Source organism: Aquarana catesbeiana, unplaced genomic scaffold (assembly GCF_042186555.1).
Source record: "Aquarana catesbeiana isolate 2022-GZ unplaced genomic scaffold, ASM4218655v1 unanchor233, whole genome shotgun sequence".
Taxonomy (NCBI): Eukaryota; Metazoa; Chordata; class Amphibia; order Anura; family Ranidae; genus Aquarana; species Aquarana catesbeiana.
The window spans coordinates 2,936,268-2,951,783 of NW_027362661.1; the positions used below are offsets into that span (position 1 = coordinate 2,936,268).

Sequence of the window (15,516 nt, forward strand, 5' to 3'; positions counted from 1 at the left end):
GAAGACTGGAGAGGGATGGCCTGGGTTCAGTCTGGCCTGCCAGAAAATGCAGCCTGTCGTAGTACAACATCCTGGGGACATAGATGTCACCTGCTGCTCCGGATCTCTGTGAATCCAGGACCTTCTTGGTCTCCCTCAGATATGTGCTCCTCAGGCAACCAATTAATATCTTTAAATAGGTGATGTCTGCCGTGGGGATCACCTGCTTCACAATTTCACACAATTGCACCAGTGCTGCCTTCCTCTTTGCTTGGTTCTTGAAATGGGGGTGTTTAATCTCCCACAGACAGGGCAGCTCCCTTAGCATCTCTAGGAATACTGACATGAAGTCATTATCTTTGAGTAGCATATCCATGTTCACTGCAAGACACAACACAAGACAAAGCCTAATGTCAGACAAAACTCTCCTAATCTTGTTACAATATAGGCCTCAATCTAGAAGCAGTATAGGCACAAGTTTGTCTCTTACCTTCGTTCTTACGATCGGTGCGTCCAATGCTCCTTCCTCCGCTCACAGATCGTACGTAATATGCACGCGTGTTACGCTTTATACACACTGCGCATGCGTGTAACTCCGCCCGCCCCTGACGTTCTTTCTAGTCTATTCCCCGCCCCTTTTCGTTTGGCGCAGTGGGTGAAGAGCACATGGCGGAGTTACAGCAGGTGCATGCTAATTCTAGCAACGAGGAGGAGGAGGAGGAGGAGGAAAGCCCGGATCCGGACACGTCCCGATCCAGAAGGAGACGTTTTAAGGCCACAAATATGTCCTTTGGGGAGATGTTGGAGATGGTCAACATCATGAAGAAGTCCGACTATGACGGAAAGTATGGGCCTTACCCCAACCCCAACATCAGAAAACCAAAGATCATGGCGAAAGTGGTCAAAAGCCTTCACAGGAATTTCGGGGTACGAAGATCGAAAGATCAGCTCAGGAAGCGGTGGTCGGACCTGAAGTTGAGAGAGCCAGAGCAGTACCGAAAGATCCAGAGAGTGCTGCAAAAAAGTAAGTAGATATGCTGTGTTCCTATTCTTTCTGTCTTTATTACGTTCGTGCTGCTCCATATGCTTTTATTAATTGTAACGTTGAAAAGGGCAACTTTAATGTTCATGGGCCCATTATTCGTTCGTATCAAACATTTTTCTTTCGGCCTCTAGAACACCATTGTTTAGGCCATATGCATTTTCCCACATTTTTTTTGGGCCTACTTGGATGCCAAATATTTGTTTGTGTAGATGGGTTTGTTACTAGAATGAAATGCAAACTAGATTGTGTGTAAGGAGAGGACACTGAGCAGCTGTTTTCACATCTGGACACTGGAGCACTAGTGTGGGACACAAGAACACCATTTTTATTAGGGGGCCACACAGGTGCTCCAGTGTATACTATAGGGGGGGCTACATCTGTGAAGCTTGTACTAAACCGGTAAAGTATTGCAGCTTGACAAAGGGCAATAAAAAAAATACATCTTGGAACTCGGCTAAAATAGACAATTGTACCCCACTTCCAAGCAATGTTTCCTATTTCTAGTTCTGCCATCAAATATCTGTGTGCTAATTATACCATTTTTGTTTTACATAGGGGAGAAAAGACTCGGAGGACACCCCTCATCCGAGGAGACCAGAGACCCCCCACCTCTGGAAGAAGGTGAAATACCCCAAACCAAAGCTGAGCAGGAGGAAGAAGAAGATGTGGTGGAGATTGGCACCACAACAGGTGAGTGTCTGCGACCACAGGCTCAGGTAAAAGAGATGGATGGTGGCAGATTTTTGAGACCTGTTTTTTTTTTCTTTATCTCTTTTTAGGTGATCGTGATGTGAGGGATAGAGAACGCTTTACTTCAGAAAGTGCCCAGATCCTGATCGGGGAGATCATGGGGTGTAATGCCGAACTGCAAAACATCCAGCAAAAAATCCATGATGTTATTAAAAAAAATAATAACATCATTGATGTTTTGGGGCGAATTTAAAACCCCACAAAATCACTTTTTGTATTGTGGTTCAATCTTTAAAATTTTTTTGCAATGTTTTGAAAAGCCAAATTTGGAGGATGCGCACAGTGTGCCAACATGTGCTATCTGCCCCCATCTGAACGCTATATCAAACCCAGTTCCTAAATACTGATGTCTGATATAGCCTTCAGGTTTTACCTAATGTGAACTTTGTAAGTTCAAGTTTTTTGGCTTTCTTGTTGGTTTTACACAGGCCTGTTTTATCTGAAATGGACATTTCGAATTTTGCTAATGCTACTGCAAAAATTGTTATACAACAAACATGTTGGTTTGTTTTAAAAACCTTTGGTAAATGCACATGTGATTGTGCAGGTATAAAAAAGTGGCTTACTCAAGAATGTGTGGATTATTGTCTCAACACTACAACACTTTTGGGGTGATGTAATAGCTGTTTTATGCAAAAGTGGGGGTTATTTCCTAAGGGCAAATCCTCTTTGCACTACAAGTGCAGTTTCAGTGCAGTTGCAAGTGCACTTGTAGTGAAATGTGTTTTTGCATTTAGGAAATAACAGCCAACAGTGCTTTGTATAAGGTTACACAATCACATTTTCTGCACTCAAAACATTTCTGTCAGGGTCAGCTAAAACAAACACAAGCAGTAAATGTCCACAAAGATTTTCTTTTTTTTTTTTTATTTTAAAAAGGCTTCACATATTGTCTGGCATATTGATAGCCCCCCTACCCGCAAAGAACTCCAGGTAGCGTAACCGGACATCACGGACACTCAGGGAGGGCAAGCCAGGACGGCCACTTTCAAGCGCCGTCAGTGTGGTTTGATGTAGGATTCCGGCCTCAGGCCCAACTGAGCCAGCATAGTTGGCCGAATGTTTCCGTAAAAAGTTATGGAGAACACAGCACGCAAGTATTATATGGTTCAGTTTATACTCCGCCATATGGATAGGTGTCAGAAATAGGCGGAACCGGCTGGCTAGGATTCCAAATGTGTTTTCCACCACTCTTCGGGCTCTGGCCAGCCGGTAATTAAAAACCCTCTGTTCCGGGGTGAGGGTCCTCATCGGGAATGGCCGCATCTGGTGGTCCCCCAGCGCAAATGCTTCATCAGCAACGAACACAAATGGGAGTCCTTCAACATTGTCCTCTGGAGCTGGCAAGTCCAAGCTGCCATTCTGGAGACGCCTGTAGAACTCCGTCTGGGCGATGACTCCACCATCGGACATCCGGCCATTCTTCCCCACGTCCACATACAAGAAGTTGTAATTAGCCGACACCACCGCCAACATCACTATACTATTAAACCCCTTGTAATTATAATAGTACGACCCCGAGTTGGGTGGTGGGATGATGTGGACGTGTTTACCATCAATTGCCCCTCCGCAGTTAGGAAAGTCCCACCGCTGGGCAAAGTGGGAGGCCACAGTCTGCCATTCCTGTGGCGTGGAAGGAAACTGTTGAGGAAAAAACAATAAACATTACTATTTTTACTCTGAAACATGGCAAGCAGATTAGACACAAACATTATGGGGCAACCTCCAGATAGCATTTATTAGGGGAATTTAACAAGGCCAAAGTATAAGGTACACCTATCATATTCCCCCTCCCCCCCCTCTCATGGGCCATTTCTAACATTATGGGGTGTGTGGAAATCTTGGACAGGTAACCCTCTTCACTTCATTGAGAGATGAATGCCTAAATAATGGGTATTACTTGGAACAGCCCCTCCTTAGTTACACTATTGGCAGCCCACTGGACAGGTAAGAAGTGTCATAATACAAAGATATAAATACACATTGTACACATTTGAGGACATTTGGACATTCTGCTATTACCTATCAAGATAATAATAGGATACAAAAACTTTAAACAGTACCATTGTAAAGTATACAGGCAGGCCCTTGCACTACATGCTTTGGGTAATTCAGCCATAAATCTGACCAGTAAAGAGGTGGGTATAGTGTGTATGGGTTTGGCAGTCAGCAGATAGATGATTGAGGATACATAGAGAATTGGGATCAGCTGACTTAGCAGTTGGGGGAGGGAGGGTTACTAAAATTATTTGGGGACACCACAAAAAAAAGCCTCTGGCACTCTGCCTGAATTTAAATCAAAAATAACATTACCAAACATTTTAGGGGGTGTTTGGGGTAAAGCACTACTATGGAGCTGATAAAATACATTGTTAAGTGACTACATGAGGTGAATATAGGGCCAGGAGACACCATGCTGGGGAGGTTATTGAAGGGCAAATATGTATGAAGGACCTAAAATAATAATGACATAAAAATCCAGCATGCATGAGGACAAAGGGGACATTCACAGCATATTACAAGCATGGTAATTAGGGAACGAGGAAAGAAATACAATATATTATCAAACATTAAAGACAATAAAATGTGATATAAAAGGATAAAAATCTTACCTTCATATACTCCTTCTGCAGGACCTGTATGATGGCAGAACAGGTCTCTGGGATAATGATCCCCAGAGCCTGGGGGGAGATGCCTGTCGAGAACTTCAAGTCCTGCAGACTTCTCCCTGTGGCCAAATACCGCAAGGTAGCGACCAACCTCTGCTCCGGAGTGATGGCTTGCCTCATGCAGGTATCCTGCCTGCTGATATAGGGGGTCAGCGAAGCCAACAAACGGTGAAACACGGGGTCCGTCATCCTGAGAAAGTTCCTGAAATCATTAGGATTATTCTCACGGATCTCACGGAGCAAAGGCATATGAGAGAACTGGTCCCGCTGAAGCAACCAATTCTTGGTCCATGAACTCCTCCCCACCCTGTTCATGGACTGGACTTGTGTCAAGGTCAGGACCCCAACACCAAGCCCCCGCACAGCACGAACTCTACGAGGAGTACGCATACGAAACATGGCTAGAAAACGGTCGGCTGCTCAGAATGAGGTAACAGAACGCACTGAAGAACAGCAAGGCCTGTGAAGAGCGACCTGAAAAACAGCAACGAGCAGGCAAGATCACACAGAAAACTCTGATACGAACTGACTGCACGCACTGAAGAGCAGATACAAACCCACAAGCACAAACTGAACGGCAGAAAACGATCTGAAAGCCACGAGTCTGAAAAAGCGCGAATCGTCTCTCACCAAACTTTTACTAACACGAGATTAGCAAAAGGAGCCCAAAGGGTGCCGCGCTTGGTTCTGAACCGGCCTTTTCTAGTCTCGTCGTACGTGGTGTACGTGACCGCGTGGTTGGCGATCGGAAATTCCGACAACTTTGTGCGACCGTGTGTAGGCAAAACAAGTTTGAGCCAACAAATCCTAGGATTTTGTTGTCGGAATGTCCGAACAAAGTCCGACCGTGTGTACGCCCTATAAGAGCTGTGAAAATGTGGAATAGACTCCCGCCAGAGGTGGTTCTGGCCAGCTCAGTAGATTGCTTTAAGAAAGGCCTGGATACTTTCCTAAATGTACATAATATAACTGGGTACTAACATTTATAGGTAAAGTTGATCCAGGGAAAATCCGATTGCCTCTTGGGGGATCAGGAAGGAGTTTTTTCCCCTGCTGTAGCAAATTGGAGCATGCTCTGTTGGGGTTTTTTGTCTTCCTCTGGATCAACTGAGGGTATAAAATTGGGTATATTGGATTGTACGATATTTTTAATTTTATTTATTTATTGTTTTTAAGGTTGAACTGGATGGACTTGTGTCTTTTTTCAACCTAACTATGTAACTATGAAGCAACTGAGCCATGGGGCCCATTCGCTCTGCAATTTAGGCAGGGTCAGGTTTGCTATGGCGAACATAAGTTCCATCTGTAGATGTTGATTAAGGAGTTGGGGGACTAGTTGAGAAGAAGGTGGCGATATGATATTCCAGTTCCTTGTTATGGAATGTCTAGCTGCAATTAGGATGTGGGTAAGGATGATATGATGAGAAGAATTCCATGTTCCCATTCCCAAGCCTAGCAATGCCAGTTGGGGTGTGATTTTTGTTGAGTTGCCGGTGATATTGGTGATGAGTGTTTGAACAGATTGCCAGAAGGGAAGGAGCAGCAGGCAGGACCAACAGACATGTACCGTGGACCCCGTGCCTCCGCAATTTCTCCAACAAGCAGGCGAACGGCATAGCGAACAGGGGGATAATTTTGTTGGCGTGTAATACCAATGGTGGAGTATTTTTTGAGCTTTTTCCCAGTGCGATGTGCATCTAGAGGCTTTCAAGGTGAGGTGTGTTGCGAGGTGCCAAGATGTTAGGTCTGTGGAAAAGTCCAGGGTATCTTCCCATTTTTTCATTGATCGAGTCTTCTCTGGGATTTATGCAGAGTCCAGCATTTTTTAGAAAACAGAGGATTCCTTTAGGAGTGATGCAGGGCGGTCGTAGATTTGTATAAGGTCGGTCGTGATGGGTTGATCCGATTTTGTGATAGAGGACAGAGCATGTCACACTCTTAGGTACTTGAAGAAGTCCTTATTGGGAATGTGGTAATCTTCATGTAGGTGTTGGAAGAGGCGTAGCTTCCTTTCATGTAGGATGTTTCCAATTTTGGTAATGCCCGCTGTTATCCAGGAGGCTAGGGACATATCAGAGCATATTATTTCCAGCACAGCCAGAGGAAGAGATTCCATTGCTTTCTCCAAGAGACTGTTATTTTGATGATGAATTGAACTCCACACTTTGAGGGTTGCATTTACTGTGCTTAAGAAAGATGGCGTTGGTCCATGTTGTAGCCATATGGCCACTAGCAGAGATTTGGTGGGATAGCGAAGGGAGGAATATTCTATTTGCGCCCACAGAGGGTGAGATGAGGGTGACCACAAATGCTGGGTTTGGTTTAGGAGAACTGCTTTGTAGTAGTTCTTGAGTTTAGGAGCTCCCATTCCTGCTTTGGCTGTTGCAGTGCACATGGTGGAGTGTTTAACTCTGGGGCATTTGCCATCCCAGATATTGTTGTTGATCGTGCATTGTAGCGTATCCAGTTGAGAAGAGAGTAGCGGTACTGGGAGAGTTTGAAACATATATAGCAGGTGAGGCAAGAGGAGCATTTTGGATAGTGCTATCTTCCCATCCCAGGAAGCCCGGGTGGTTCGGAGGGAGGTGCCGATATCCTGCAGTTCCTTAAAAAGTGCTTCATAATTTGTATGGAGGGTGTTGCAGGAGGGGACAGTTAACTGTATCCTAGGTAAGTAAGCATTGAGGCTGGGGCCCGTGGAAACAGGGATAGACGAGTGAGATTTGTTTTTGTACCTTGATCTAGGCATATTCCCATCAAATTTGATTTGGAGCAGTTGATTTTGTATAAGGATATCTGGCCAAACTGTATGAACAGGTCATCAAGTGCTGGTAGGGACTGAAGAGGATTGGTCAGAACTACAATGACATAATCAGCGTAGAGTCCTAATTTGTAGTTAGAGTCTCCAATTTGTAATCCTGAGATCATTGGGTGGGCTCTTATGGCTGTGGAGAGGGGTTCCATCACTAGAGCAAATATTATTGGGGAGAGGGGGCATCCCTATCTTCTTCTATTGGAAATCGTAAAAGGGTCAGAGGTCATACCAGACCTCCAAACCCTTGCTGATGGGTGTGAATACAAAGCTAGTATTGCAGTGTTGATGTTGCCTGCAAATCCAAATTTTTGGAGGACTGAGTTAAGGTAGGACCAAAGGACTCTGTCAAACGCCTTCTCTGCATCCAAAGAGAGGAGCAGAGAAGGCGTTTTGTGAAATTCCACCCATTGTATGAGGTCTAAGATTCTCCTAGTGCCGTCAGATGCTTGGCGCCTTGGAATAAATCCAACCTGGTCTGCATGTATTAGTAAAGGGATGTGACGTGATATACGGGTGGCTAGGATCTTTGCATAGATTTTAAGATCAGTGTTTAGGAGTGAGATAGGCCTATAATTGCCTGGGTTGTCAATAGGTTTACCCGGTTTAGGAATCATGACAATGAGGCCCTCTAAGGATTCTTTTGGGATGTCGCCTGTCTGCATAATGTGATTAAAGGAAGTACAGAGGTGTGGTGTTAGAGTGTCTGCGTATGTTTTAAAGTACTCATTACAAAAGCCATCAGCTCCTGGGGCTTTAAGTAAGGGTAGTGAGCCGATCGCTTTTAAGATTTCTGGCGCAGAGAACGGGGCATTAAGATCTGCTAGTTGGTCGGGCGTAAGTGAGGGCAGTTGCAATGGGTCGAGGAACTGGGAGATAGGGAAGGTTTCTGGATTAGTGGTATCTGTGGCGGTATTTAGGTTGTATAAGGATGTGTAGAAATCTCGAAAGCAGTTAGCGATGACTATGGGATTACTCACTCTACGGCCCAGGGTTGTTAGCATGTATGGGACTTTGGAGGAGGCGGCTTTACATTTCATTTGTCTGGCTAGGAGAGCGCCTGGTCTATTGCCAGAGGTACACCATGTGACTTTGTCATTTGATGTGGTGATCAAAGGTGGCAAATAGGAAGGAGCAAAACTCCTCTCTGAGTGTATGTAAGCAGGTGGTATCTGCATCAATAGGGGAGGTTTTGTCTTTTCTAATTTGCATATCTGATCAAGGAAGTGATTGTATTTCTCGTTTCGCACACGTTTCTCTTAGGCCCCAAGCTTAATGAAAAAACCTCTCATAAAGGCTTTATGGGAGTTCCAAAGCTGTACGTTATTTGATACAGAGTTCATATTGCACAGAAAGTAGATCTCCAACTCCTGCTTGATCTTTTCCTGACACTGAGGTTGGGATAAAAGGGAAGTGTTCATGGCCAGATGGTGGACAGTTTATTGGACCGGTTGATCGAAATGTTCATCGTAACCGGCGTGTGGTCCAACCATGTAATTAAGCCTATATTTGCATGGGATATGGTTTGCAGGATACTTTTCTGTAACAGGAAAAGGTCAATTCTGGAGTATGATTTTTGTGCGGCAGAGCAGAAGGTATAGTCCCTTTCCATCCTGTGTAAATACCACCAGGAACCATAAAGATCTTCCAGTTGTGTGAGTGTGGAAAGGCCTGTGGATCTTTGTCTGCGCTGGTTAAAGGAGTCAAGAGCGGTATCAATCGCGTCATTAAAATCTCTGCATAAAATGATGCATTCCTTTGGGTAATGAGATAGCTTATTCATTATTATTTTTGATGAAAATTGGGAGCATATATGTTGGCTATAACATATTGTATATTGTGAAAGAGGGCATGTAGGATTAGGTATCTGCCATAGGAATCAGCTTCCAGGTGACAGAAAGCTAGAGATTTATGTAGAGCAATCATGACACCCCTCATTTTTTTGGTAGCATGTGTAAAGTAAGTATGGGGGTAGAGGTGGTGTTGACATGAAGGAGCTTTGTCTTGCATAAAGTGCATTTCTTGAACGCAAAGTATGTCTGTTTTTTGAGTGATGGCTTCTCTCCACATTCTAGACCTTTTTGTAGGGGCTATTAAGGCCATTTGCATTGATAGTGGTAATACGGATGGATATATTGATTAGTGATAGTATCGTTCGAAGGATGCAAAATGAAGAGGTAGGAGTACCACCGAGTTGTAGGTACATGGGAGGGTAGGGAACGGTACCTGGACTCAGGTTAGTATTATCATAAGCAGTAGGTTATGATTAAACAAACAGTCGTAGTTAACACAAAAAAATAGAAACAATTGCAGTGAATGTAGGTTGTGTAAGTAGCACACTTCGTGCCAGGGCATGTGATAACCAGAAAAAGATCAAACAGATGAACAAGTTATAACATTTTGGTCCACATTCTGGGCCTCAGATCAAGTGGGTAATGAGGAACTAGACATCATGTCTGAGGGGGGAGTAGGAAGACTTTGTGGTCATGAGAGCATCAGGTAGGTTTTGCAATTGCTATGGAGCATATCTCTCAGGATTTACGGATTGCATTGTTACTTGGGCCACTTGTATATGATGAAGGTGTTAGGCCCCAGTTATGGAGCATCTTGTAGCCATTTTTAGGGGATGTGATGGTGATTTGTTGGCTCTGATATGTGATCAACAATTTGGTGGGGAAGCCCCAGCGGTAAACTATATTGTGCTCTCTCAAAATCACAGTGATAGGGGTATATTCTTTTCTCGATTTTGAGGTTGCTGCAGACAGGTCCTGGTACAGGGCTATCCCCACGTATAGGAGAGTGCGCGGGAGCATCTGGCTGCTCTCAGTAGGCGTTCTTTGATATGATAAAAATGGATCCTCGTTAGAACTTCTCTAGGGACTGTGTCAGGCAGATGTGTTGGTTTGGGGATCCTGTGTGCTCTATCCATTAGTAAATCTCTAGGTGTGAGATCTGGGATAAGCTTTAGGAAAAGCTGCTGCAAGTAAGGTATGAGCTCTTGTGGTTTAACAGCTTCAGGGATTCCTCTTATCTTTAAATTATTGCGGCAGGAGCGATCCTCTAAATCTGCAACTTTTAATTTGTAGTTTATGGATCATGTCCGTCTGTTCCTCATGAGCATCCTCCATGTGCTTTTATGATCACTCCTAACTGTTATTCTAGGTGATCTGTGCGGTCTTCAATGCCATCTGTTCTGTGAGTAAGGTGGGACACTGAGGAGCATAGCTCAGAATGCAGACCAGCCTGGAGGGATAATAACATAGCCTTAATGGTGTTTTCAGAGGTGATTCTATAGCTCTCTTACCTCTATCAGAAGCTGTGGGGTTGTCTTGCTGCTGTGAGGAGTCCTCCATGTCAAAGAGATTTCTGTGGCTTTAGGAGTTACCTCCTTAGAGGAAGAGGAGAATGGCCGTCCTCCCGAGTGCCATCTTGTGCATGCTTGCTGGTCATCCGCATGAAGAAATCTGTTAAGCAGCGCGGCCCCTTGTTTCTGTGGGACATAGCCTGGTTGTTCCTCGATGTTTGTGTCTCCGTTTGGGGCTGAAAGTGGCTGTCTAGTGCTCTGTGAGCCGCAATAGAGACCCGGTGTGGCAGGGAGCTCTAGAGCCAAGCAGCCATCTTGGTCTGCGGCTTGGACACGCCCCCTATACACAGCATGTTTATTACAATGAATGTTTTATTACATCTTTCAGAGTGGAAACCTCGGGGATGATAATATTGATGTTAAAGAAGAGTATAAAGAGGAGGATGAGGAGTATGGAGTCATGAAGGAGTTTTCAGAAGGACACAAGGATATGATGGAGTCACCTAATACCAGGAACCCACCAGAGAGATGTCCCTGTCCTATGTATTCCCGGGATTCCACACAGGAAGGTCACACCATTCCCCACTGTTACAAGGTTGGTGGGACGGAGTTTATAAAACACAGACTCATGGAGACAATGTGTGGATTTTTATGTGATGTCACAATAACAAAGCTTATATTTACAGATGACGTTCTCTCATTTTCTTGATTTAGAGTGGAGATCCAATCGATATAGAATTTGAGATTAAAGCAGAAGAAGAAGAGAGGTATGTGGGGGATTATCAGCAGTCTATGGAGGAGGATGGAATAACGGGGACATTTATAGAGGAGGACACTCCTACAAAGATCAGCACAGGTGGGTCATTAACACTAAATACATTCCTCCATCCATACTGCTCACTGATTGGTCCAGAATAGGGCGGGGACTGGGTGATATCAGCCTGTAATCCCCTGGTCACTTCCCGGAGCTGTGTTCCCCGTCCTGTATTTCTCTCGGGTAATCTTCCTTCTCTGTGCTGCAGACACAATTTATGTATCTAGACTGGATTTATGGAGATTCTGGGGTTCAGCTGGCAGCAAAATATTCATTTTCACCATAGACGTTATTTGATCTAGGCACCTGGGGTATGTTCTTTGGGTCTTCTGCCCCATATCCGGGTATGGCAAGATGTCTGACAGACAATTCTCCCAGGGTTACTAAGTCTGTAGTCTGCTGGCTGAGCCGGGTGGAGGGATATGTCTGTATAGTCTCAGACCCAAGTCACCGAGTGCAGTCTCAGGAGATGGGAGGCAGCGGTGTGGGACCTCTGCAACTTGTCTCATGTAAACATTTAAGCTTCTCTATTGTGAAAAAAAAAACATTTAAGCTTCCAATGATTACTGAATACCAATATTATGAGTCATGACCCCTACACTATATAATTTGTATTGTACATTACATACTCCTGACCCCTGCACTATATATTCTATGTTGTACATTACATCATTCTGATACTATGAAATCCTACCTGTCGTATCCTATATGATAAGTTGTACATTATATAGGACCTACTTCTTTTACATCCATTTCCTACCAGCTGGACATTTTATATCTGATGATTTGATTGGAGCACAGACTTTTATATGTTGTTAATAATGTGATAACATCCTCCAACTTTGGAACCTTAAACAGAAAGTGATAATAAGGGAGGAGTCAATAACCCATAATGATGGTGGTCTTCAGGATCAGTCCAGTCTTCATCTTGGTTGTTCTCCCCCCATCCTCACTCTCTGACCTCTGGTGGGGCTCAGCCCCACTGTTATTCATGACTAAATCATTGACTAAATAAGGAAGTGCAGGACTTCTTGTGTTGGGAAGATGGCAATGAGTGATAGAGGGGGTGAGGACACACATCCCTTTAATCCCCTCATCACTGTCACTCCTATAAAAGACAGTTCTCGTTGTTTCCTCACTCGCTGACTATGGTCCATGAATAAAGAAATGAACTGGTAGGAAATCAGAGGACCCATTTACTAGTTACCTTGAGGGGGGAATTGTAAGATCCTTAGAGACAATTCTACCTAATGTGGGCAGAGTCCTGGTTTAGGGGAATCAATATGCTCATGTCTAGTAATAATCTTTTTATTACTATTTTAGTAGATGGACGGGAGATGAGGAAAACCTCAGAGGATTGTCTCACTTTGTCTCCAGACTGTAAAGTAGAAGATGAGGACATCACACAGTATAGTCCAGGAGAAAACCCGACTACCTCAAATGTCCATCCGGCACCACACAGTGTAGATGGACCATCGTATTCCTCTTATCCTGAGGAACCTCAGACTGCGAGGGACGGTGCCGTCCTTCCAACAGATAAGAGCTTTTCCTGTCCTGAGTGCGGGAAGTGTTTCCGTTCTAAATCCCATCTTAATGTGCATAAAAGAACTCACACAGGAGAGAAGCCGTATTCCTGTCCTGAGTGTGGGAAATGTTTTTCACAGAAGTCCTATCTTTATACACATCAGAGATCTCACACAGGGGAGAAGCCGTATTCTTGTCCTGAGTGTGGGAAATGTTTTTCAGTGAAGTCCAATCTTTACACACATCAGAGATCTCACACGGGGGAGAAGCCGTATTCCTGTCCTGAGTGCTGGAAATGTTTTTCACTGAAATCCAGTCTTTACACACATCAGAGATCTCACACGGGGGAGAAGCCTTATTCCTGTCCTGAGTGCGGGAAATGTTTTTCAGAGAAGTCCAGTCTTTCCACACATCAGAGATCTCACACAGGGGAGAAGCCATATTCTTGTCCTGAGTGTGGGAAATGTTTTTCACTGAAGTCTAATCTTTACAAACATCAGAGATGCCACACAGGGGAGAAGCCGTATTCCTGTCCTGAGTGCGGGAAATGTTTTTCAGTGAAGTCCAGTCTTTACAAACATCGGAGATCTCACACAGGGGAGAAGCCATATTCCTGTCCTGAGTGTGGGAAATGTTTTTCACAGAAGTCCCATTTTTTCACACATCAGCGATCTCACACAGGGGAGAAGCCGTATTCCTGTCTTGAGTGCGGGAAATGTTTTTCACAGAAGTACAGTCTTTTGTCACATCAGAAAACTCACACGGGAGAAGCAGCATTCCTGTCCTGAGTGCAGGAAATGTTTTTCACAGAAGTCCAGTCTTTACAGACATCAGAGATCTCACACGGGGGGAGAAGTAGCATTCCTGTCCTGAGTGTGGGAAATGTTTTTCACAGAAGTCTCATATTTACACACATCAGAGTTCGCATACGGGGAGAAGCTGTATTCCTGCCCTGAGTGTGGGAAATGTTTTTCACAGAAGACCAGTCTTTCCACACATCAGAGATCTCACAAGGGGGAGAAGCCGTATTCCTGTCCTGAGTGAGGGAATTGTTCCTCACTGAAGTCCTATCTTCCTGTACATCAGGGATCCCACACAACCCTCAAGGTTTATAAGTGCCTTGAGGTCAGGAAATGTCTTCTATATGAATGTTGCTGTACATCACAGCTCTCATGTGGGGAAGAAGCACACCCTGATATATATACCTCAGATATACTCCATGGCTGATCTTCATCATGTAAGAAACAGTTTTAGAGGTGTAGACATTTTTTGAAAAAAACTACTTGTCCAAGGGACTAAATTGGGGTCCCAATCTCCTTGTCCCTTATGACAATCTCTTGTTCCTCATCTACCAGAGAGCCCACATGTTTAACCACTTAAATACCGGAACACTTTCACTCCCTTCCTGCCCAGGCCAATTTTCATCTTTCAGCGCTCTCACACTTTGAATTACGATTACGCGGTCATACTACACTGTACCCATATGACATTTTTATCTTTTTTTTTTACACAAATGGAGTTTTCTTTTGGTGGTATTTGATCACCACTGGGGTTTTTATTTTTTGTGCTACAAATAAAAAAGTCAGAAAATTCTGAAAAAAAAGTTTCTCTTTGTTTCTGTTATAAATTTTTTTTAAATAAGTAAGTTTTCTCCTTCACTGATGAGGAGGCACTAATATGCAGCACTGATGAGGAGGAACTGACAAGCATCCCTTTTAGGCACCAATTGGCATACCTGATGGGCATTGATTGGCATCACAGGCGGGCACTGCTAGTCATCACTCGTGGGGCACCGGTGGTCATCGCGGGCGATCATCGCTGATCAATGCTGAATATCAGTGCAGATATTCCCCTGTCAGGAGAGCCACTGATTGGCTCTCCTCTACTCACGCATTGCCAGCATGAATAAAGGAAAGCCGATAACCGGCACTTCCTGGTTACAATGTAATTAGCTTTGATTGGACACAGCTGATCACATGGTAAAGAGCCTACGTCATCGGCTCTTTACCGAGATTGGAGATGTGGTGTGTCAGAGTGACACACCGCACCACCAATCGCCACGAGCCCAAGCGGCTTATTCTTCTGGAGGTCATATGACTTCCAATCAGGATAATGGAACCCCCGCCTGGCCATCATTCTGCTATAGGCCAGGCGGGAAGGAGTTAAAAAATAATTTTAGGCTTGAAGATTATATAGAACCCCCAAAACATGATATATTTTATGAAAGCAGACACCCTAGAGAATAAAACAGTGGTAGTTTTTTTATGTCACGCGATATTATCGCAAAAGTCTAGGAAACAAAAAAATATCTGTAAATCAGGGGGAAATTGTGTGTGCGTGTTATACCCTGGTCCCTGCTACTCGGAGTGGAAGGAGGGGGGGCGAGCGCCACTGGATGACACAGAGCCGCGATCTCCTGTGTATCTGGCGCTGTCATACACAGTCCCGCCCCCCCCTGGCCTGGCATTGGATCACTGCTCTGTCCATCATATGAGCCGGGTGGGAATGTGAGTGTCTAATCTCTGGATACACAGGAGATCGCAGCTCTGTGTCATCCAGCACTGGCGCGGCTGCGATCATCTGCAAAGGCAAGTCTGCAGATGAATACTAAACAGGCTG

At 44.5% G+C, this 15,516-nt stretch overlaps 1 pseudogene; it reads left to right on the forward strand.

The window, feature by feature from the left end:
* Nucleotides 1-14,476, forward strand: part of LOC141121846 (uncharacterized) — a 35,392-nt pseudogene extending 20,916 nt beyond the window's left edge.
* The last annotated feature ends 1,040 nt before the right edge of the window (nucleotides 14,477-15,516 follow it).